This window comes from Tamandua tetradactyla, chromosome 25 (genome assembly GCF_023851605.1).
Source record: "Tamandua tetradactyla isolate mTamTet1 chromosome 25, mTamTet1.pri, whole genome shotgun sequence".
Lineage (NCBI taxonomy): Eukaryota > Metazoa > Chordata > Mammalia > Pilosa > Myrmecophagidae > Tamandua > Tamandua tetradactyla.
In genome coordinates this window covers 14384189-14407735 of record NC_135351.1, presented here as the reverse complement: position 1 = coordinate 14407735, position 23547 = coordinate 14384189, and the positions used below count along the sequence as shown (strand labels likewise).

Sequence of the window (23547 nt, the reverse complement as noted above, 5' to 3'; positions counted from 1 at the left end):
GGATTTGGGAGAAACTGGTCAAAGTCAAAATTGGTTCCATATAGAGTTGGGAGATAAAAATGGCATATATATCCATACATATGCAAATATGTATAACTCATGCTATTGTATATATATATACATATGCGTATGTGTATATGTATTACTGCACTGGCTTTTTTAAGAGGCTGTGTACGATACAGTCTCTCTAATGGCCAGTCCTCCTGACAGCGCTACAAATGCCTATTCGTGGGGAGCAGTGCAGGCTTTGGTATCAACAAACCTGGATTTGACTCTGTTCTACTGGAGAGAAGCTGTGTGATCTCAGGGAAATGACTTAACCTATCTTAGGCTCAGTTTCCCCAATTGTAAAATGAGGCTACATGTACCAGCCTCATAGATGTTATTCTTTTATTGTGAAGAGTAAAGGTGTTGACACATGTAAAGTACTCAACTGTTATTATTATTATCTAATCGATCAAACACTTTTGAGATCAATTATGGGCTGAGGATTGGATAAACTGGTGGGGATTCAAAAATTAAAAAGACAAGGATTCTGACACAAGGATCTTATAGTCCAAATGTCCATATAAATATGGTCATATTTTGTGGTATGGGAAAGAGGGACTATCATTGGAAGGTCGGGGTGGACTTCTCTTAGCAAGTGATTTCTGAGTTGAGTTTTGAAAGATGGATAAACGTTTCACAAGCAAAGGTGAAAAGGCATTATTCGGGTAGAATAACTACCTGTGTCCTAGATGAGTAGGAAAGGATAAGATGTTGATTTTGATTCAAGAAGCAGATTAGGACTCACTGAAAAGGTAAAACAAAACCTGTTGTTTGTAAGTTATAATTTTCTTCCCCCAAACCAAAGCAAGCAGATTGGAAGGCATTGTGGCACTGGGAGGCTTTTAGGGGAACAGAGCCTGTTTCCATGAGGGCTGAGCCAGCTGGCTTTTTTTCATATTGGGCTTGGCTCACAACTGCCAAGAATATTGGTGGTCAAGTGACCCTTGACAAATCAGCTCTCCAAAGTCTCTCTGACCTACATGGAGAGATTTTTGTGCTGAAAATTTCAATATTCACCTTAAAATCTAGCTTTTAAGGAAGACCCCTTCAGGAACTTCCATTATGTTGGGTTTCCTAAGCAATAGCCTGATTTCCATTTATCACAGCTCTTTGTCAAAACAGCACTCTTTGGTAGAGATGGATCACAAAGGTGGAAAAGACGGGTGAGTTCCCCATCTCCACTCCAGTATCTCATTTGGCCAAGGCCCTCATCTCTGGAGATATAACATGATGACTTTGGACGAGTGAAGGTGATTATTTAGGATGTGTTCCCAAGAGACTCTGGTAAGAATGGGGAAAGTAAGGAGCAAACAGAGGAATGACGTCAAGCAAAGTCACACACAGGGTAACTTCGGCTAAACCTCCGGGGAAGCTTGGAAACAGTGGAGGTTGCTCTCAAGTCTGTACTCATCAATGATAAGGGAGCTGGAGAATTTATACTTCACAGTCTGTCAGTCATTGATTCAGTACTTCCCGCAGGGAACATAAATTCCCAGGCACTTCCTGCTGTCTGTGCATGCAAGCCAAGCAGATTCTGACAAAGAGATACAAGTTCTGGCTGTAGGGAGTAAAGTGTACAGGCAGGGCCCAGTGAAAAATGAAAATATGGCACCCTTTTTCAAAAAGCAGGAAAATCGTACCATTAATAGTATTAAAATATAAAGCTTTTTCCTTTCTTCCATAGTCTGTCTCTTGTTGTGGTGCATTTCATTAGCTACTTAATGTCTCTCTAAGTAAACAAAAATCAAATTTTAAGAAGTTTTCCATTATTCTTATATTGTGCAATGCCAATTTTAATGCAAATATAAGAGTACTTACTGCATACATGAAATCACCAAAACTACACTACTTGTATTTTGTAGCTCAAGCATGCATACGTATTTCATTCTTACCATAACATGGAAATGCTGCACGAAATTAACTCAACTGCTTTCATTTCACTTCTTGATACGCACACATTCTACCCCGATCTCTATCTCTGGCTTACTGATAAGTAAAGGAGGGTTGAAGGGAAAAGGAATGATGAATGGGTTGTTCTACCTTTCCCTTTCCTTCTGTGTCATCATTTTTATGGTAACTGGTTAGTTAATAAAAGGAAGTAATGTGAGTAAGAAAGGGTAAGATAAGGTTCTTTGGTTGTTCATGTTTCTTAGAACACCATTGCCTTCTTTCTGTCTTTCTGATACAGGTTTTGGTTCAAACAGAAACTTTGCCCTCTTTGGCTGTCAGGGTACTTCTTCCTCAGCTTACTCAGTCATAGATGAAACACATTTACTTGTACTCACTTTGAATCTCTTTGAACTCCTACATGCTGGGTCCTCTGAAATCCTTTATTCATGATGCATGCTATATATGAATGAGGTGGCAAAAAAAGGTGGACACATGTGTTGTGCAAATTTCCTTTGATCTTGAACATGCCCCTTGTGGTAGTTAGAGTCAGTTGTCAACTTGGCCAGGTGAAGGTGCCTAGTTATGTTGCTGTGGACACGAGCCAAGGATACGTGAACCTCATTTGCTGCTTATTACATCTGTGGTCAGCTAGGAGGCATGTCTGCTGCAATGAATGATGTTTGATTTAATTGGCTGATGCTTAAATGAGAGAGGTCAATGTAGCACAGCCCAAGCAGCTCAGCATACCTCATCTTAGCACTCGGAGCTCAGCATACCTCATCTTAGCATTTGCAGCTCAGCCCAGGCCTTTGGAGATGCAGAAAGAAATCACCCCGGGGAAAGTTGTTGGAACCCAGAGGCCTGGAGAGAAGGCCAGCAGAGATCACCCTGAGCCTTCCCACATAAGAAAAAACTTCAGATGAAAGTTAGCTGCCTTTCCTCTGAAGAATTCATGAAATAAATTCCCTTTTATTAAAAGTCAGTCCAGCTCTGGTCTGTTGCATTCTGACAGCTAGCAAACTAGAACACCCCTTGCCCCATTGGCTTCACCTATAAAACTTCAGTTCAAAGAAAAAATAATTCAGGATTTCAGTATGGTGATAATAGATCATTAACCCACACAAGGGTCCTTCTGAACATGGGGTCCTCCTACGTGACTGTATGCATGGAAATAGTAAAGACATCCTAGAGGAGATGTGTGGAGCACTGGGAGAGAAACTAGGATGCCAGAACTGCAGAAGAGTTTATGTGAGTGAAGTCCAGGACAAGCACAGATTTAAAGCACAAGTCATGCCAGGGTAGAGAAAATAAGCAGCGACTGGGGGACCAAAGTGAGGTGTTAAAAGCCAAGGAGTTCCCCTACTTCACACCATATACAAAACTTAACTCAAAGTAGACCAAAAATCTAAATATAAGAACAAAACCATAAAGCTCCTAGAGGTAAACATCTTTAGGATCTTGTGTTAGGTTTCTTAGACTTTACACCGAAGGCATAAGCAACAAAAGAAAAAAATAGATAAATGGGACTTCATCAAAATTAAAAACTTTTGTATATCAAAGGACTTTATCAAAAAGTAGAAAGACAACTTACAGAATGGGAGAAAATATTTGGAAACCACATATCTGATAAAGGTTTAATATCCAGAATATATAAAGAACTTCTACAACCCAACAACAAAAAAGACTATTAAAAAATGAGAAAAAAACTTTGAATAGACATTTCTCCAAAGCAGATATACAAATGATCAATAAGGATATAAAAAGATGTTCAAAGTCATTAGCCATCAGTGAAATACAAATCAAAATCACTATGAGATACCATCCCATACCCAGAAGAATGGCCACTGTTTTTTTAAAAAAGGAAAACTACAAGCGTAGGAAAGAATGTGGAGAAATAGGAATATTCATACGTTGTGGGTGGGAATGTAAAGTGGTGCAGCCACTGCAGAAAAAAGTTTGGCCATTCCTCAGAATGTTAAGTACAGAATTACCATATAACCCAGCAATCCCACTTCTAGGTATATACCCCAAAGAACTGAAAGCAGGGACTCCAACAGTTATTTTCACACTGACGTTCACAGCAGCATTTTCACAACAGCCAAAAGTTAGAAGCAACCCAAGTATCCATCAACTAACGAATAGAATAAACAAAATGTGGTATATATACAAATGAATATTATTCAGCCATAAAAGGAATGACATTCCGATGCATGCTACAACATTGATGAACCCTGAAGACATCGTATTAAATAAGTAGAATAAGCCAGACACAAAATGACAAATAAATGATCTCACTGATGTGAACTAACTATAAGAAGCAAATTCAGATTTAGAATCTAGACCATAGGTTACCAGGGGATAAACTGGGGCTAAACAATGGGGAGTTGATGCTTAATTTGTATAGAATTTCTTTTTCGGGTGATTGTAAATGTTTGGAAATGAATGGTGGTGATGATAGCACATTATCACAGTGGTAGGAAATAAGCAGAATATGCCTAAACTAGAATACAGGTTACCAGGGAAGAATGGGGGAAGGGAATGATGAGTTAATGTTTCATTGGTGTGGAGTTTCTGTTTGAGGTGATGGAAAACTTTTGTCAACAGTTTATGATGATGGAGGTACAATTTTGTGACTGTAATAACCACCACTGAATTGTATAATGTATACAATTGTTGATATTTAAAGAAGGATTAAAAAGGAAAATTTTAAGCTGTGTATAAGTTACACACACACACACGCACACACGCATGCACATACAGAAATGTACAGCACAAAAAATGAACCCTAATGTAAATGGCGGGCTAAATTGAAGAGCATAATTATAATAATATCATTTCATGAATCATAACAAAGGTACCACATCCTAAGGCAATATGTTAACGTCAGGGAAAATTGTATGTGTGAGAGGGGGATACATGGGAACTCTGTTACTTTCTTCGTAATGTTTCTGTAAAACCACAACTGCTCTAATTAAAAAAAAAATGCAGAACTAAACAGATTATCATCAGGGCTTAATACTATGGGAACCATTTACTCTGTCTCTTCCTGATACAATTTTTATACTGTTTGAATTTTTCACAATACAAATGTATCATTTTTATTACAAAGGCAATAAAGACATTCACAAGTAAAAATGCCAATTTCCTGATTACTTAAGACGTGGAACTGAAAGCACCAGAGGAGATGGAAGAAGCAAAGCTTGAGGGTTGCATAGAGATGCAAGTTACCAGCAAAGATCTATCATAAATCAATGACCACTTGGGATCCACTTTCAGACACTGAGTGCCCTCCATGGCCTCCCTGTATGCCTGCGAGATACATCACACATGCCCGGGGATGGCTCCGTTCTATGGCAAACCCACCTTGGACCACATGGAGTCCCAGATCCTTCTCCTTGGTGTACCCTTTTGAGAAAATGCAAGGCAATTTTAGGAGTGAGAGTTCTTTCTCCCTCCCCTGTGGAGCATAATACCTTCTGGTTTTCCAGAGCTCCAGGAATGCGTTTTCTGATCTTTTCATTGTAGAAACTAGCAGGAAGCTATGCTGTACATGCGACACGGAAAGGTGCTGATGGTTATCTGCCAACTTACAGGATACTGGACCTGCTGCTCTTCTGGGAAAGTTCCCAATACAGCAGCGGGAGATTGAAAACTCAGAGGTGTTCAGCCACCTGGAGACCTCAGCCCATTGTGGTGACCAAATCTTCTGTATTGACTTACAGCAGGGCGTCTCAACCACTGTACCAGTAACATTTGGGGCTGGTTAATTCCGTGTTGGTTGAGAGTGTCCCGTGCATTGTCAGATATTTAGCAGCATTCCTGGCCTCTACCCACTCGATGTTAGTAGTATCCTCTTCCCCAGTCGTGACAACCAAAGATACCTCTAGATGTTGCCAAATATCCCTTGGCAGATGGGGGGCAAATAGCTCAAGCTGAGGACCGTGAACTTAGAGCTTGTGGGCCTCTGCTGGGGAACCTACCCTCTTGGCCATCTTTCTTATCGGACCTTTTTTTCCTTTTTTTTTTTCACATGGGCAGGCACCAGGAATCGAACCCGGGTCCTCTGGCATGGCAGGCAAGCATTCTTGCCTGCTGAGCCACCATAGCCTGCCCTCTTATCAGACTTTTATATTAGCCAGTGTCTGCTTTTCTGAAAGTGTCTCTTTACTGCCTCATCTTTCTTACCCACATGGGTAGTTAGTAAGCCCTTACTGGGTCGTAAAGCCGTTTACTGGGTCAATCTCAGTGATCTGTGTCTGTCCATCTAGAGAGAGTTATATCAGCCTTTGAATATCAATGCCAAATAATAAAAAAATAAAATCTTAAGCCTACAAAGATGTTTGTAGGCTCCCCTTCCTTTTCTAGCCCCCTACTATACCGTGAGCTTATATTAATCAAGAGCCCACTGGTTGCGAGCCTTGTCAGATGTGTTACCTCATTTAATCTCCTCAAATGAAAAATAAATAACCCTGGTAAAATAGTATATCTATGTTTACAGGAAAATGAGGCTGGGAGTGAATGAATAACTTGCCCAAAACCACCCAGGGAGCAACTGCATTTGAACTCAGGTTTTCTAGCTAGTAATGTAAGACCCTTTCACTTCTACCACTGATTCTCAAATGTAGTGCATCTAAGAATAATGGGGATGTTTATGGACAATACAAACTAAGTAGTGCTGGAGCAGGCCCCAAGAATCTGGATTTTAAACACTCTCCCAGCATTTGTGGTCTGTGAGAAGCACTGAATGCCATCATGCTCCATTCTGCCATGGATTCTGGTTAACTGTCAGAGTAAGGGGAGAAGAAGAGAGAGAGGAGTGCCCAGGAGGATGAATTGGGAGAGGCTGAAGCCCACTTGAGATCATGGGGGTCAGGACTCAGTTTCCCCCCTTCCTTCCAAATCCTCACAGGTTGGGCCAGGGATCTGAAAGTAGCGATACATTGTCCAAAATCTAGCCCCATGAGATGTCCCTTAGACCTCACTTTCTCCTCTTTATAGCCTACCTGACAGTAATTCATGAAGTACCTTTGTTGGCTGAGGTTCGTTGTGGAAATTAGCCCAGTAACACTGGGTTGCAGAAATCCTTGGCCTTCCCTACAGAATTGTTTTTAGAATTTTTGCCTGCACTGGCTGATCATGAAAAACCTGGATCATTCCTGAAGTTGGACGTTTTTATCATTTCAGCTTTTAAATCATCTGGCCAAGTATGGGGTACAAAAGATCTTGGTTTGATATGTTCTCCAGCGGAAAATATTAGCAAAATAATAATTATAATACTATTTGGAGGACTCAGTTCCCTTTAGAATTCAGCAAATACTTCAGAAGAGCTCCTCAGATGCAGGTCTAGTTTAAGGGAAAATAAGGGCAGAGATAGGTTTGAATTTCCTATTTGAGTTTCTCCCTGCTCCCTTGAGAGACCACAAAGAAACCCTGCAGATAAACACACTGTGCCTGCTATTTGTTTGCCTGCAGTTGTACTGTCTGGGTTCAGGGCACTTTAAAAGAGGTTTATGAGATCTAATACACCCAGGTATTCACCCGCTCATTGAATGCGGGGCTTTCAGTGCCTCTGAATCATGGTTTCAGTCTCTTCTCTGTTCAAAACAGTGCTGCTGGTGGCTTTGGCTTTTATTTGATGAGCTTCAGCTTCTGGAAAGAGCCTGTGGCCTCGAGTCTAGCACAGCTGTTGTCTTGGCTCGTTCTTCCATGAGCCCACTTTCCAGAAAGCCAAATGTTGTACCCTCCCAATGGCCATTCAGAAGAAAGATAAACTCTCTGGACCAAGAGCTGACATCTGGGGAGGGGGTGGGGCAGAGAAGAGAGGTTTACCATTTGCCGTCTTTCCATGTCTTTGCTCTCCCTGAGTGGTGGAGGGCTGGGAACAGAGTTCTCTGGTATTATAGCATTGGTTGTTGGGCTTTTTGCAATTACGGAGCTGATCATACACTTTAGACAACTCATAATCTTTGGGGTGTACTTTCCAAGAGGCCTTTACAGAGGTGGAACTTTCCTCTTTGATGAAAATATTCCACAAGCCTGGTCTGTGTCTTAAATCCATGTAGGGCAAAGATTAAGTGCTGACTTCACTCCGTGGACAGGGTAACTCCCTTTGCTCTGACCTGGTGTCAAGGCCACCTCATAAATGCATGCCCTGCTCCACTGAGATTGGACTACTGGAAATATGTTCTCAGCTGCAGGAGAGATGTTTCATCAGAGCCCCCATGCTTAGGCAAAGGGGCTGTCGAGACAGTCCACTCCCCTTTGTTCTAACTCAGTGCTTACCGAGTGAGACCACCTTAGGAGCTTGCCAGATACCTCAACCCGTGGAAGGGGCTGCCTTGGGTAGTATTCTGGTTACTAGAAGGGGATTTCACAGCTCCATTTCATGAATTGTCACTCTGAATTTTTAAGTCATGAGAGTGGGCAGACCAGGCATCTTAGTTTACCCAGGCTGCTATGACAAACACCATACAGTGGGTTGGCTTAAACGACAGGAATTTTTTGACCCACCGCTTGGAGGCTAGAAATCTAACATCAAGGTCAGCCATGCCTATTCCCACAGTGTGTACTGTCCTGGTGCTGGCTTGCCACAATCCTCGGGGTCCCTTGTCCTGCAGATTCACCTGTGCCTCGTCACATGGAGATCTCTCTTTCCCTCTGTGATTTCAACTAACTGGCAGTGTCCAAATTTCCTCTGCTTAGAAAGTCTTAGCCATATCCAATTAAGACCCACTCCTTTCGGTTTGACCTCACCTTACCTGAAAACAGCCTCAGAGGTCCTATTTACAAGTGGGTTCACACCTGCAGGCCCCAGGGTTAGGGCTTGAACATGTTTTTTTGTGGGAGGTGAGAAAATTTGGCAGACAGCAGCAATTCAGACTCCCTGCTAAATACAGAAAGTCAAACAAATGTCTTTTGTACGGTACTGCAGAAAATGTCACCTGTCCATGGCCGGGAGGGGGGGGGGGGCGTTCGCGGCACAGCCGGGTGACTTGGGGCACTAGCATGAGACTTTGGCAGCCTGCATTTATCAGGACCAGAGATGGAGAAGTTTGCAGTGGTTGTCAAGCATAGAACCTGGCATCCAGAACAATGAACTGGCTACTTGGAGGAGGGAGTTGTTTGCTTATTGTTTTTTTTTTTTTTTTTTTTGGCTTGGCATCACAGAGACAGATTGACCTTACCACATGTGATTTTAGCCTTGCATGCTCTACCTCCCACTGAAGCAGTCCAGCCCCGGGGCTGGGGATTTGCCAGATTTAGCAAAATAAAAATACAGGACACCCAGTTAAATTGGAAATCCAGGTAAACCATGAATAAGTTTTAGTATATTTGTAGTGTACAAATTATTTGTTGTTTATCTGAATTTCCAAGTTAACTGAGTGTCCTATATTTTATCTAACACTACCTGGGACAGTGCCAAATAAACTTGTTTTCTTGAGGTCCTCCCTTTGGTAGAGGGTGAGGAATCTGCTCCCGTATGAAAATCTATTCCAAGAGAAATAGCAATTTAAGTTTCTTATACCTTAGTGTGAGTTTAGGGTCACTGTTTCTATTTGTCTAATATGGTGACTTTTCAGTCTGTTCTCCATTGCAGACTATGCGGACTCAAAAGGCTTTATCCCCAGGCAAGGAATTTCCAGGCTCGTTCCTTTAAATACTCCCTGGGGCTGTGGCTCAGCAGGCAGAGTTCTCGCCTGCCATGCCAGAAACCCGGGTTCAATTCCCCGTGCCTGCCCATGCAAAATAAATAAATAAATAAATAAATAAATAAATACTCCCTGGGGTTGTCAGTTCCTACACCAAGGCAAAGGCTGCTCTAGAATTTGCTGGACACAGCCGGGACTAGTAGAGACCCTAGTTCAGCTGTTATTCCTGATATGTAGGGGACCAATGGGGAACCGGAAGGAAAGAATAAGTGAGGTCTGATGCTGTGGCCAGAGACATGTTCTTTTGAAAGTGTCCATGCTTCATCTGATCCCTCAGCTGTTCAAGGGAAAGCTGTTAAAATGCCTGCTTCTCTGAATGTGAGAAGGATAGAGGGAGGAGGGCTGGGGGCACATATGAAACCAGAAGGAAAGATAGACGATGAAGACCGAGATGCTATAATCTAGGAATGCCTAGAGTGTATGATGAAGTGACTAAATGTACAAATTAAAAAATGTTTTTCCACACGGAAGAACAAAGAAATGTCAATGTTGCAGGGTGTTGAAAATAGATGGTAATTCGTATTTTAAAACTTTAACTTACGTGTAAGACTAGAGCAAAAAAACATTTATTTGGTACAAAATTTATAATTTGACTAGTGCATTTCCTAATGTAACTTACATGGACAGGTTAATTGAGCACAATAAATACATGGAACCTTGAATAGGGTGCAAGATTCTATAGGTTTATCCAGGTGTTGCCCCAATAAATCCCAGAGTGATTTGAACAGTGAATAAAGATGTATTTGCAACGTCCCCCTGGGGGAATGGTGAGAAAGGGGGATAATTCAACTTCTCCATTTGGAGAATTCCTGATAATCTTGCAAGCACTGGGGACAACCAAATCAACAGGCCGAGCCCTCAGTCTTGGGGTTTGTTCATATGAAACTTATCCCCAAAAAGGATAGGGCAAGCCGACTTAAAATTAGGCCTAAGACGCATCCCCAGAAAACCTCTTTTATTGCTCACATTTGGCCTATTTCTCTCTCTCAGCTGACAAGGCAAGCAAACTCACTGCCCTCCCCCTCTCTACATGGGACATGACTCCCAGGGGTGTAATCCTCCCTGGCAATGTGGGACAGAAATCCTAGAATGAGCTGGAACTCAGCATCAAGGGATTGAGAAAATCTTCGCAACCATAAGGGGGAAGAGAGAAATGAGACAAAATAAAGTGTCAGTGGCTGGGAGATTTCTAACAGAGTCGAGAGGTTATCCTGGAGCTTATTCTTATGCATTAAACTCCTTTTTAGTTTAAGGTGTATTAGAGAGGCTAGAGGGAAGTGCCTGAAATTGTAGAGCTGTGTTCCAGTAGCCACGTTTCTTGAAGATGCTTGCATAATGATATAGCTTTCACAACGTGACTCTGTGATTGTGAAAACCTGTGTCTGATGCTCCTTGTACCTACAGTATGGACAGATAAGTAAAAAATATGGATTAAGAATGAATAAATAATAAGGGAACAAAAGTTAAAATAAATTGAGTAGATTGAAATACTAGTGATCAATGAAAGGGAGTGGTGAGGGGTATAGAAAAAAAATAGGGGGAACAAATGTTAAAATATATTGGCTAGGTGGAAATACTAGTGGTCAATGAGAGGAAGGGGTAAGGGGTATGGTATGTATGAGTTTTTCCTTTTTTCTTTTTATGTCTTTTTCTGGAACGATGCAAATGTTCTAAGAAATGATCACAGTGATGAATATACAACTATGTGATGATATTGTAACCCATTGAGTATAGACCAAGAATGGAATGTTCATAGGTTAAGAATGTTCATGTTTATATGTTGTTTCGTTTTGTCAGCAAAAATATTTTTTAAAAAAACTTCCAACCTGTTCCCCCCACACACAAATAAATATCTGCTTCTCTGAGAATAACCTACTATTAGTCTGATAAAACAAAGGCAGCCACTGTTCATTTTTCCTCTTTTTCTTTCTTTCTTGATGCAGATTTATTTATTCCTCCAAATTTATTTATTTAGAATCATTTTAACATGTGCATTCAAAATCGTTTTAACCTATAAAAAGGGAAAGAGTAAATTGTCTCTTTCTAGCTCCTATCTTCTATCTAAGCTGTCCTCTCCTGCCCCTGCCACACAAACCTGCATACATACAAGTAAACCACGAGCATTAGTTTATTATTTTTCTTCCCAAAGTGTTTACAATGCATGGATATGCTTAGTTCTCAAAAGATTTTGTATAAAACACGCAATTCTGCACCTTGCTTTTTTTCACATACCATTATATTTTAGAGATCTTTCCATCTTGGAACACAGAGACCTTAATTCACTCTTTTGAAAGCACCATAGCACTCTGATTGCATGGATTAGCATAATTTCCTTAGCCAGTCCCATATTAATAGAATTGTAGATTGTTTTTGATGTTTTGCTATCACTGACAGCACTGTAACAAGTAACTTTGTACTGTGCTTTTGGCACAGATGCTTGTATATCTCTAGTATCTATTCCTGCATCGCTGGGTCAACAACATGTGAACCTTTATAGTCCTGATTAAATATTGATAAACTGCCTGTCATAGGGTGTTGGCCCTGGCCACACCTGTATGAACATGTGAGAAGGTATGGCAGTCCCTGCAGCTTCTAGTTCCTGAAGCTTTCCTGGGATAAAGAGGGAAATTAGAGACTATGGGAAGTTATCTAATAAGAACATTGGGTTCACCATTGAACTTCCCACAGCTGCTACCCTCCAGTTTTAATTACACAACCCAAGGAGGAACTATTTTTAGTTTTGTTATTATAACTTAATAACTTAGGACTCTTTTGGCTGCGAGTAATAAGACACAGTTCAACTCAGTTTGGGGAGAAAGTTAAAGGAGAATCGTTATTAAGATAAGGACATGGTCATGGGTTCCCAAGGGTAGGAATGCAGCCATGCTTCAGGAAGGGACAGGATCCAGGAGCCAATCGCTACATCTCTCTACTTCAGCCTTCTCTCCCAAAAGCCTTTGCTCTCTCCTCTGCCCGTCCTACCCAGTAGGTTAAAGGGTGACTGCTCACATCTCTAAGTTCTTCTGTGGAGAGAGGCTGAGCAGGTGACTGCATGTGTGTACGTGCTTGCACGTCTTTGTGCCTTGGTTCCCCATTCCCAAAGCAGGACTTTGGCCCTGACCTTGCCCTGGCTGGGCAGCTGGGACAGCGGAGTGTGTCATGTTGTACAAACGCAAAGCCGGGACCCATTGTTCTGAGTGAGCAAAGCAACCAGGGGAATCACTTTGAGCTGGGTAGGCAGGTATTCCAAATGCTGCCTGCTGTAGTCACAGATAAAGGAGTTACAAAATGGGGCAGAAACAAAATAAATTCAAAGTGCCCTAGAAATCTCTCACTTAACTCTAGTGGTTTCTGAGGTTATCCTGGGTCTGGGGCAGACATGAGTTAGGTAGGGGCTGAACCAATTTTCACCTCTGCTCTTATTCCTACTCAACAGGAAGTTTGCTGAAAACTGGGTTAACAGAATAGCTTTACAGAGTAAAATTTTAAAAAGTTTTTTTTTACATTTTTTTTAAAGCAAAAGGCTCTCTTCCACGAGTGTCCAGAAAGATCACTGGTTTCAGGGCTGGTATACAGGGCATATTTCCAAACGAGGTGTAATATCACTTTAGAAAAGTGAGTTAGCTCTTTTTTTCAACCTAAAGACAAAATGGTCAGGGAGTAAGCAGCCAAGTCCCTGAGTAATCTTATTGAAGCTCAATTTTCTAAGTATGACCTTATGCTAGCAACAGTTCCTGAGCAACCAGAAAACAAGCCATGCTAGGAAGCCCTTGCTTATAGGAGACAGCAACTCTAAGAAAGCCGAGTCTGAAGGCTAATTCTAATTACATAATGGGAGTGAGTCATCCGTGTTGTCAGAGACCAGAGACAGCTCACCGGGCACCCTCCCTCTCCCCACAGTGTCAAAGCATGTAGGTGCCAAGCTCCTGGATTCGTGGACCTCGTACCTCCCACGCCTTCCTTTCAGCCTCCCTCCATTCCTTCTTCTCTTTCTCCTTCTCCTTTTCTTTTCCACACTATGCTGCTTTGTCCTCTTAGGCAATGACAAACCACTGTCTGTGCCTGACACTGTAAACTCCCCTATGATCAATTCTATTTCCTCTTTCCCTTCTCTCCTTTACAGCAAACTTCTAGAAACAGAAGTCTAGACCCATTAGCATCTCCCACTCACTGTTTAACCCAGTGCCCTCGGTGTCTGTCACCAAGGTCTCATTGAAACTGCTCTCCTTAAGGACTTCCATAATCACTTTGTAAAATGCTTTCTTCCTTCATTTTCTGTCATACCAGACACTCCTGAGTTTCCTCCTGTTTCTCTGGCCCCTTCTCCTCTGTATGTTCCTCAAGGGGTGGTATTCCCCAGGGTTCAGCCATCTTTCTTTCTGTCTCTTTAAGCTCTGTCTGGTTGATGTCACATATACCCATTTAGATATGCCTTTGATTTCAAAATCAAAGATCACCAATTGTGTTAGCCTGCTAAAGCTGCCAGAATGTAACACACTAGAGATGGGTTGGCTTTTAGTAAAAGAGGATTTATCTAGTTAAAAACTTATAATTCTTCAGAGAAAGGAAGCTAATCTTTATCTGAGGTTCTCTCTCCCATGGGAAGGCACAGGGCGACGTTTACTGGCCTTCTCTCCCAGCTTTTGGGTTCCAGTGACCTTCCCTGAGGTCATTTCCTTCTGTATCTCCAAACAGCTGGGCTGTGCTGAGAGTGCTGAGATGAGGTAGGCTGAGCCTCTTGGGCTGTGCTGCGTTGGGGTCGAGCTCTCTTCTGACCTCTCTTTTAAGCCTCCAACTAATTAAATTAAACATCACTCATTGTGGAAGGCACCTCCCTAAGTGGACTACAGCTGTGATCAGCCAAAGATGAGTTCCGCATGCTAATGCTTCAAGTTCACAGCAATAGAACCAGGCACCCTTACCTGGCCAAGCTGACACCTGAACCTAACTATGACACCAAAACTCACTTCTCTCTAAATCCAACTGTTTTGGATTCTCTCTCCACATGAAATTCCATATGTGAAATGGAAAACTTAACATGTCATATTATATTAATCATTTTCTCAAAGGCTCAATTCTTAATTGCCTCTTTCTCTGCCCAACACTCTCACCTACCCAGACTCTTAAGTTTCTACCTGGCCCACATTTGTTACAAATGGCTCCTTCTCCTTCACCTTCTAATTCCATTCAGTTGCTATGCCCTTTCCACTCTCCTTGCTAAACATCCATCCTCTCTCCTTCGCTGTCTCTGCCACTGGCTTGCTCCTGACTCTTGTCATTTCTTACCTGGATTACTAGAATAGTTTGATGATGGACTTCTCTCCATCTCCATCCCAGCTGCACTTCCAACTCATCCGCTATATCCGGGATGATTTTTGTGACAAGAAAAGATGATCAAGTTATCCCCCCCCCCCCCCCCCCCCAGTTATAAATTTCAAAAGTCTTCTCCCTTTCCCTCGGGTGAAGTATAAAGGCAAAAGTCCAGGTGAGAGGCAATGACTGCCTGAGTTAAGAGGTGGCAGGTGAGATGGAAAGAGGAGGGACAAAGGGAAGTAGCTGGGAGATCCCAAAGAGCTAGAAATGACAGGACACTCTTACTGATGCCATGTGGGGAGTGAGAGTAAGAGGAGAGGTGAGGGAAACCTCACCACTTCTCACTTGGATAATTGAGTGAACTGTGGTACCCTACTCTGAGACCGGGAACCTAGTCGCAGAAACTGCTGTCCCTTATGGGCAACAACAACTTTAGTTACCAGGGTGGGGCACCATGTCTGGGGACGCAAGTCCTTCAGGAAACCCAAAGCTGTAGGCAGAGATGAGTCAGAGACTCAATAAAGAAGAAGAAATAAAAGCTAATACCAGACAAAGGAGGTGGTTGGAAGTCTCTGTAACTCAACATCCAAGAACTCTACAGGAGTGTAAGGTGCGGCAAAAAAAAGTCCTGTCTTCTGCCAGGGAATTCCTAAAAATATACTGGCAAAGACAAGGAAAAGGAACAGGGCCATGTGCTCAGCAAGACATTACCTAAGTATGAAAAATGCTTAGAGGACTTAGAATTCTGATTTTCACCCTCATTTATTTCACGAACGTCATTGGGTTCTTTATTCCTAGTTGGGTTTTTGGCCATAGCTTGGAATATCCTGCTGTTTGTAAAATGTTAAAATTTGAATTATTTTGTTGCGATGCCTCCAGGGTGCACATTTGGATGTGCTAATAGATGAACAAAGAGATGGCCCTTTTCATCTCACTCTTTTTTTTTTACTGAGTCTTACCCCTTTAAAATAAAGAAATGGGTTCTTTTGTACATATTTAAAACATACTTGAGGATTTCCAATTCACTTAAAGGTCAAGCCCCTCCACAGCTCATTCTGAAAGATCATTCGAAAAATTATATGCCTACAACATTTCAACTTGTTGGGTCGAGCCAAACCACCCAATCTGACAGTTCAGCCAGAGAAATTCAAGTGTGTCTAGTGCATTAGAGTATTAAATCCCCAACAAAATCTTTTTTTGGCATATGTGATGATATCAATGGTGTTTATATATTGGTTTTACACCTGCAAAAAATGTATCATAACCAAGAAGAACTTTTCCCTGATAACCTGGCGAGGATCCTGAATAGGACCCCAGGATTGTGAAAAACACAATCCTTCCTGCTTAGGAGCATAGAAAATTCTGTCATTTTGCTCTGCAAGCAAGTGGCAGATGGATTATTTTGTGAAGGGCGTCATGAACTCTGTGTGTCCATCTTAACTTCCTCCCCAAATAAACCATGCAACAGTGTAGAAGGACTCAAACATCATCTGGCAAGTAAAACCTCAGTAATGCCCAAGAGCCTGGGGAAACGGACTTGCTAAGGAAGATAAATGAGCACGAGCAGTTTCAAGAGACCAGGACTTCAGATGCTGTCAGTGGCCTGGACAGTGTATTCTATTGTCTGTGTTAGTGGTAGGCCCAGAATTGCCCACAGGCAAAACCATAAGGGGTGGGAGGTGAAACTTGTCTCTCCTGTTGTACTCTTTTCTTCCTGTCTCTTGGGACCCCCCACCCCCACCCCATGTGAGCATGGCTTACTCCCCCCATGGAAGGTCTTTCTGACACCTTCACCCATAAACTTGAATAGTCAGAGCCCATTCCCTGAGGAACGCCCCCAGGTGGTAACATACTAACCAGAGAGATGCACTCAATTTATGGTGTTCAAGGCTGGTAAATGCATAGCTCCTTCACCTTTTAATGACATAGCACCGTATTTTTCACTGTGGCCTCAATGCCTCATCTCAAAGACACAAGTAAAGTAGATATGTCACATAGTATGAGACGGCCAGAGAGAGAGAGAGAGAGATTTCTGGTCAATAATGCCTTTCTGAGCTTCCCATCAATTATATATCTATACTGGTAGTTGCATTTGGCTGAACAGGAGGTACACAGGTTGGGAAGCCTGGCTTTTCTTAGCAGCCATGTAGGTACCTGTCCATTAAGGACCTTAATAATAAGAATCAGACACCAGCGTAGAGAAACATTCAAGGAAAGATGGAAAAATATACACCCAGTGGTCCACGAGCCTCAGAGCAGGAAATGAAATGAGTTGAAGGGGAAACCAGGAACTTAGACAGACTGTCCTGAGAGGCCCCAAGAGTTGCGTTTATCCAGCCCCCAGCAGGAATTGTACTGCAAACAGAAGCTCTACCACACTCATGCCTGGGCCAAGCACCACCCCTCTTAATCTGTGGTTCTGAATTCCACCCCATCCACTTCTTCCTTTAAGGAGAAGTCCTTTCCCTTTCCTATCACCAAGAATTCTGACAGAGCCCCAGTGGGAGAGTCTACTTTCTCCCATGTCCTCATTCAATGAATACTTACTGAGCATCTTCTGGGTGGTAGATACTGAACTAAGTCCTGGGGAAATAAAGATGGAGCTGCCACAGCTATTTTCCTCTCATTGTCATAAGCTGCTGTTCATGTCCAGTGCTTGTTTGCACCCAAATCTCATGGCCCTATGTAGACAATGAGCATATTTCTAAACCCCAAATCCCAATATATAGTCCAATAAATGACTGCTTTCCTAATTTGTGAATGTTTTATGTGAACATCTTTAAAAGGCTTAAAAATTAAATTGCACTAAGTAACTCCTTTAACAAATGTCCTTTATGGTAAAGAAATAGATTTTTATTAAACCAGACTTTTTTTTGAGAGAAACCTGTGATCTGTGTTCATCAAACCCATATGCTTTAACTTGTAAAAACTCTTAATAACCATAGCCTATTGCAATTGGAAAGAATCCAAGATGTCACCTAAGCCAAGAGATTTACATTTCTTATTTTATAATTTAAACAATGAAAACTTTTTAAACCGAATACTACCAAGAGTTCTGAAGTACAGAAAAGCTAAAAATCTGGAGCTGCTTTGGTCAATGCAGAGGTGGAGAGCTCAGGCCCCTCTCTGCTCTCATCTCCCCCTTCCATCCCTGCACTTCTGCTTCCCACAGAATACAGTCCAAAAATGATGATCTGTCTGCTCTTCATATCACAATGTCACAAATAAGGAAACAGACTCAAAGAAAGTAAGTGAGAGGTCCAAGGTCTCACACAAAGTAACTTGCAAAACCAGGGTAGGAGTGTAGGCTCTCTGAGGCTCCTTTCCTGTTCTCTATCCATCCATCCATCCATCCATCCATCCATCCATCCATCCATCCATCCATTCTCTCCACCCATTCATTTAGCAAATCTTTCCTAAGCACTGGCTGTCCTGCACTTGGAGGAAAGGTAGGCAGGAGCCATATCTTAAAGAATCTGATGAGTCATCTTAAGAATTTTGGACACCGTCTTAAGGAAAATGGAAAGACACAGCAGGATTTTTGTTTTGCTTGAGGTTAGGAATTAGCTATTAAAAATGTTTTATTGTAGAAAATTTCAAATATATACAAAAGTAGAGAGAACAATATCAATCACCCAGCTCTAATATCTCCCCGCTCCACTAACTTCTTCATCTGCAAATACTCGGTAGCTATCTCTAAAAGATAAAGATTCTTTTAAAAAAAATCTCTATAATATCATTATCACATTTAAAGCATTTCCTAAAAATTCTTTAGCCTAAAATATTCAGTTTGTTGATTAAAGAATTTTAGGGAAGAAGCTAACATAATCAGATTTATATTTTACAGATCAGCTCTAGCTGCCGTGAAAGGATGGATTATAGGAAGATGAGTCAAGGAGCCATGTCTCAAGGCCAATGCAGTAATCCAAATGAGAATGAGAGTGGCCTGGACTAGTTTACCAGCAGCAGAAATGGAGAGGAATGGAAAGTTTTTAAAGGGGTATCATTGAGAGAACTTGGTGAAAGACGGAGAGAAAGATGAGTAAAGCTTTAGGAGGACCCCTAGGTCCAAAGCAGATGGTGGTGCCATTCACCAAGAGAGGAAATGAAAACACAAAAAGTCCACTTGGATTAGAAACTGAGTTGTGAGTTTAGGGCAGGTGGCGCATTGGGTACTGGAAGCACACCCACATGGAGCCGTCCGGTGGGGAATCTGATGCCTGGGTTGGAGAGACTTGTGAGAGGGACATCAGCTGCTATGGGAACTGAAGTCAAGGTGGTGGGTGAGCCCTGCTGGGCAGAGCGTGCAAGAAGGAGGGAGACGAGGACAGAGCCTGGAGGCTCAGCCCTGCTCTGGGGAGTCAGAGGGAGACTGAGGTGGCCATGTACCCAGCAGAGGAGACTCCAGACTGGTTAGCACTGCGGGAAACATACTTTGAAAGGGGAAACCTTTTCAACAGTGTCAAATGTTGCAGAGATGTTGAGGAAAATGAGAAACAGAAGAGGACCATTGGATTTAGGAAGGAGGTTTGAGAACAAGGGGATTTCTGGAGGAGTTACTTTGGTGGGGAGAGGGCAAAAGCCAGAGGTCCCAGGTAGGGGGTAAGAATCGGTTGGAGTGGTGGTGGGGTGTGCATACAGATGGCTTTGTCACAAAATCTACCTGTGAAGGGGAAGAAGAGAAGGTCAGTAGCTGAAGGGAAAAGCAGAATTCAGGGAGGACTTTGAAAAATAATACCCTCTGGCATTTATCATCTGGATACCATTGTGCCAGGCACTGTGGTTGCCACTTTCCCTGCCGCTTCTGTTTTAATTTTCACAAAAATCCCTTGAGGCAAATGCTTTCAGTGTTCCTTTTTTATAAATGAGCAGATCCAAGCATGGAGAGGCAAACTTATGTGCCTAAGGTGGCATGATAAGTGTCGGAGGTGAGATTTAAAGCACTTGCTTGCAAGTTAGTGAATAGAAGTCTAAGTGGCTGCAGCCTTCCCTGTTTGGACAAAGGCTGCAGGAGCAGAAGGGGTTGGTCACTCAAAGCAGCACCTGGTTCTAGCTTATGAAGGGAGAGACTTGAGCCTGTTTAACCACTCCTGGGACTAAGTCATGAGAGAGAGGGAATAATTTTATAGAGAGACAGGGATGGGTGTAGAGGCATTGGTGGAGGGATTAGCTTGGACACAAAAGAAGGAGAGGATGGGGAAAAGGATGCGTCTGGATGTCAGTGAAGTTATAGATATGGAGGAAGCAAGTTGAGGGATTTGGGGCAGACAGCTCCTGCTTTCTTCATGAAGGGGGATTGATTGCCTGCTGAGGTTGACAGAGGGGTTTTGGGGCTGAGTAGAAGGGCAGGTGATAAAATCAGAGCTGTGAGGAAGCGTGGGGGGGTGGAGTTTGAATTAGCTGCTATGTAAAACCTACAGCACCTAAACATGTATAGAGCAGGCCCCTGGTACGTCTTTCATTTTAGCAGACAAAGAGGAGAATGGGAGAGCGTGCTGACTAGGGAAACAGAGAAGGTCTCAGATGGTCTTGGTGATCATGAGGTTATAGTGCATTATCTGCAGGGCGTGGGATTTTTCCGAAGAAGCTCAATAGCTGGACTATGGATGTAGATGAAAGCAAACAGTTGAGTTCATCCAAGCCTGAGCTTTGGTGGGTGCCTCAAAAGAACAAAGGGCAAGAGGGAGGTGAAGGGAGAAAGCTCAGGCGCCTAAGTAGGCAAAGAAGGAAGTGGATGGCATATGAGGAGCTGTGCCTATTTCCGCGGAAAGCTTGGTTTCTGATGACAAGTGAGGGAGGAACTTGCTGCCTTGCAGGGGAACAGATGCAGCCTGGTGTGGCAAGCTAATGAGTTGCAAGCTGACAAGAACCCCCCCAACCCCTGCCCAGCTGGTTGTCCTCCTCCAAGGTGGTCCTGACTGGCCCCAGCTGGGTAATTCAGTGATCTGTGCCCAGCGCTGCTACAACTATCAGGGCACACTCTGGGGACACACACATTCTTTGGAGAGAATGAGGTCAGTACCAATTGCATAGCTACAGTGTTGCTTTACCCTAGATCAGGCCATTAATTTGCATTTACTTTAAAATGCTCTATTAACAAGCCCTGTTCAGATCTCAGATTCTATTCCTGTAAATCTTCCAAGATTGCTCATAGCTGCCGTATTTCAAATTAAAATTATGGCCATTATAATTGTTATTGTTATTTTGATAGACCTCTGGTAATATTATTAGCCATCAATTTGGGATGCCAAGTTACTATAATCACTTTAGCATATTCAGGTACGAATAACTGGGGGAGAAAATGCCAGAAACTTGTAGAGGAATGGTAGCATACAAAAATATTCCTAGTACTCAATGCTTAAACATTAAAAAAGAAATAACTGCAAGGATGAGGAACGATGGGGATTCATACTCTGATGGTGAGAATATGTGCTACCACATCAGAAAATAGTTTGTCATTATCTACTAAACTTGAAAACACGCACATCTATTCTAAATCTAATTCCATTCCTAGTTATATGCACAACAGAAGTATATGAAGATTCATCTAGCAATACCATTTGTACTTGACAAATAACAGAACCAGCTGAATTGTCCAGCTGCGTTAAAATGTATGAATAAATATTGGTTTATCTATACAGTAGAATACTATACGGCAATGAAAAAGGACAAGCTACAGCTTAGGTGATGGCGTAGATGAATTTCACAAACCTAATGCCGAGTGAAAGAAGACAGCACAAAAGAATATGTACTACATGATCCTTTTATACAAGAGTCAAAATCAGAGAAATGTAACTATAATGTATGGGGATATAGACTGCAGTGGGGAAAGTATACAGAAAAGCAAGTACAACAGTCAGGAGAGGCACATGTAGGCAGACCTGTTCCTAACAGTTTTAGGACTTAATTAAACTAACAAGGTGCTCAATAAAAGATGCTCTGTCCCACTATCTGGACAAATACATCTTCATGGTGACCTGGAAATCCATGTTGGACCTTAGAGTTCTCAGACTGCTTGGTGTCGCTTGCTGAAACACAGGACACAAAAAAGGGCGGGTCCCTGGTCCCAGGTCCCCCAGTCCCCAACCCATCTGCCGTTCCTTCCTATCCCCTGCTCCATCCCATCCTGCAGAGGCCTTTGTTCTCAAGCATGTGGACCCCAACCCCTGGGTCTTGAGTCCAAACTTGTCCACAGTTTTCTGCAAATAGCTGCCCCATGGCACCTGTGAAAACCCGAATGCGGCCTTACAATTTGGACAGGGAAGCCAAGGTCCCAGCGCTTGCTGCATGGGCTCAAAAGGGAGACCTGGGTTCCAGGCAGTGTAGCTTGTTGGCCCGTAGATCCCACTCCCTCTGAGAAGCGGCGTGGCTGGAAGGGCACTAGATGTCCAAAGCACAAGGCCCAGTGCGGGGCCCCCTGGCATGGGGCAGCTAAGGGCCATGGTGCCTTCAGGGAGCAGAAAGAGGGGTTTTGGGGAAGGGCAGGCTTCTGGGTTCCTGGCAATAATATTATATCTTGACCTGGGTGGTTAGTTAAATTTGTAACAATCTATTAAGATCTACGTTTGTTTTATGCAGCTTTCTGTGTGTTATATATAACTAAAAAATAGTTAAGATAGGGCAGGCCATGGTGGCTCAGTGGCAGAGTTCTCGCCTGCCATACCGGGTTCGAGTCTCAGTGCCCGTCCATGAAAGAAAAAGATAAGATAGAGAGATAGTTCGTTCCTGGTGCTGTGGTTTATGGGATCCCTATAGACAAATCAGCTGAGTGGATGCCCTGTAAATGCAGACACCTTGGGAAATTTAAGCACCTCAAGGTATGAATACCTGTGTGGCCAGGACACTTGGGTCACCTCGGATGGATTCAGCAGAGTAAATGAGTCACGGGCCATGTCTTCCTGCCCCATCACCGCAAATGCCTCAGAAGAAAAGTCCTGCCCACCTCCCACCCCTGCCTTAACCAAGATTATAAATACTGTATTTATCAAGCCCAAATTACGGGAGGCTGCTCCCGTGCTAAAGAAGAGAAGAGAGACCAACTCCCAATTACCCTCTGTTTGGAAAGTTCTAGGAATGCTTTCCTCTTATCTGAGGACAGCTGGGTGGGTTCAGCAAACAGTGTGCTGAGCTCCTATTAAAAACCAGACACCAGCTACATTTTTCTAACATCCTCTTACTTTTCTTTTTTTTTTAATTCTTGATAGGAAAGGCATTTTCCGTTCACAGATTTTCAAATTTTCAATTCTCAAAAAGATTTTCATGTGCCCCGTGTGGTTTAAATATCAAGGCTTTTATTAGAATAGATATTTCAACTATGAACCACACACACACATACACACACTCCACCTCGAAATTGAAGCTTACAGCTGTGAAATGATGAAAGGGAAGTGAAAAATTGGCCAGGACTAACCCATCAAAAGTCTAGTCAATTTTTCCCCCTAAAATCAAATTCTGGGCTTTGCATCTAAGCAGTTTAAAAGCTGCATTGCCAGAGCACCAGCTTTCCTCATTTGCGGGAAACAAGAAAAGCATATGGCTGCAGCGAACTCCAAAAGCTGCTGGTGAGAGATAGAGGTGAGCATGTGGG

The 23547-nt window shown here is 42.6% G+C and overlaps 1 protein-coding gene across 5 annotated transcripts in view; it reads left to right on the top strand.

The window, feature by feature from the left end:
* Nucleotides 1–23547, top strand: part of NEDD9 (neural precursor cell expressed, developmentally down-regulated 9) — a 192930-nt gene that overhangs the window by 51488 nt on the left and 117895 nt on the right. Inside the window, exon 1 of one of the 5 annotated variants that reach the window (XM_077143660.1) lies at nucleotides 23476–23534. The exons of the other annotated variants lie outside the window; for them this stretch is intronic. The gene's annotated coding sequence lies outside the window, so the exon portion shown is untranslated. Of the gene's footprint in view, nucleotides 1–23475; nucleotides 23535–23547 lie in introns of those variants that run through there. 5 annotated transcript variants of the gene reach the window in all.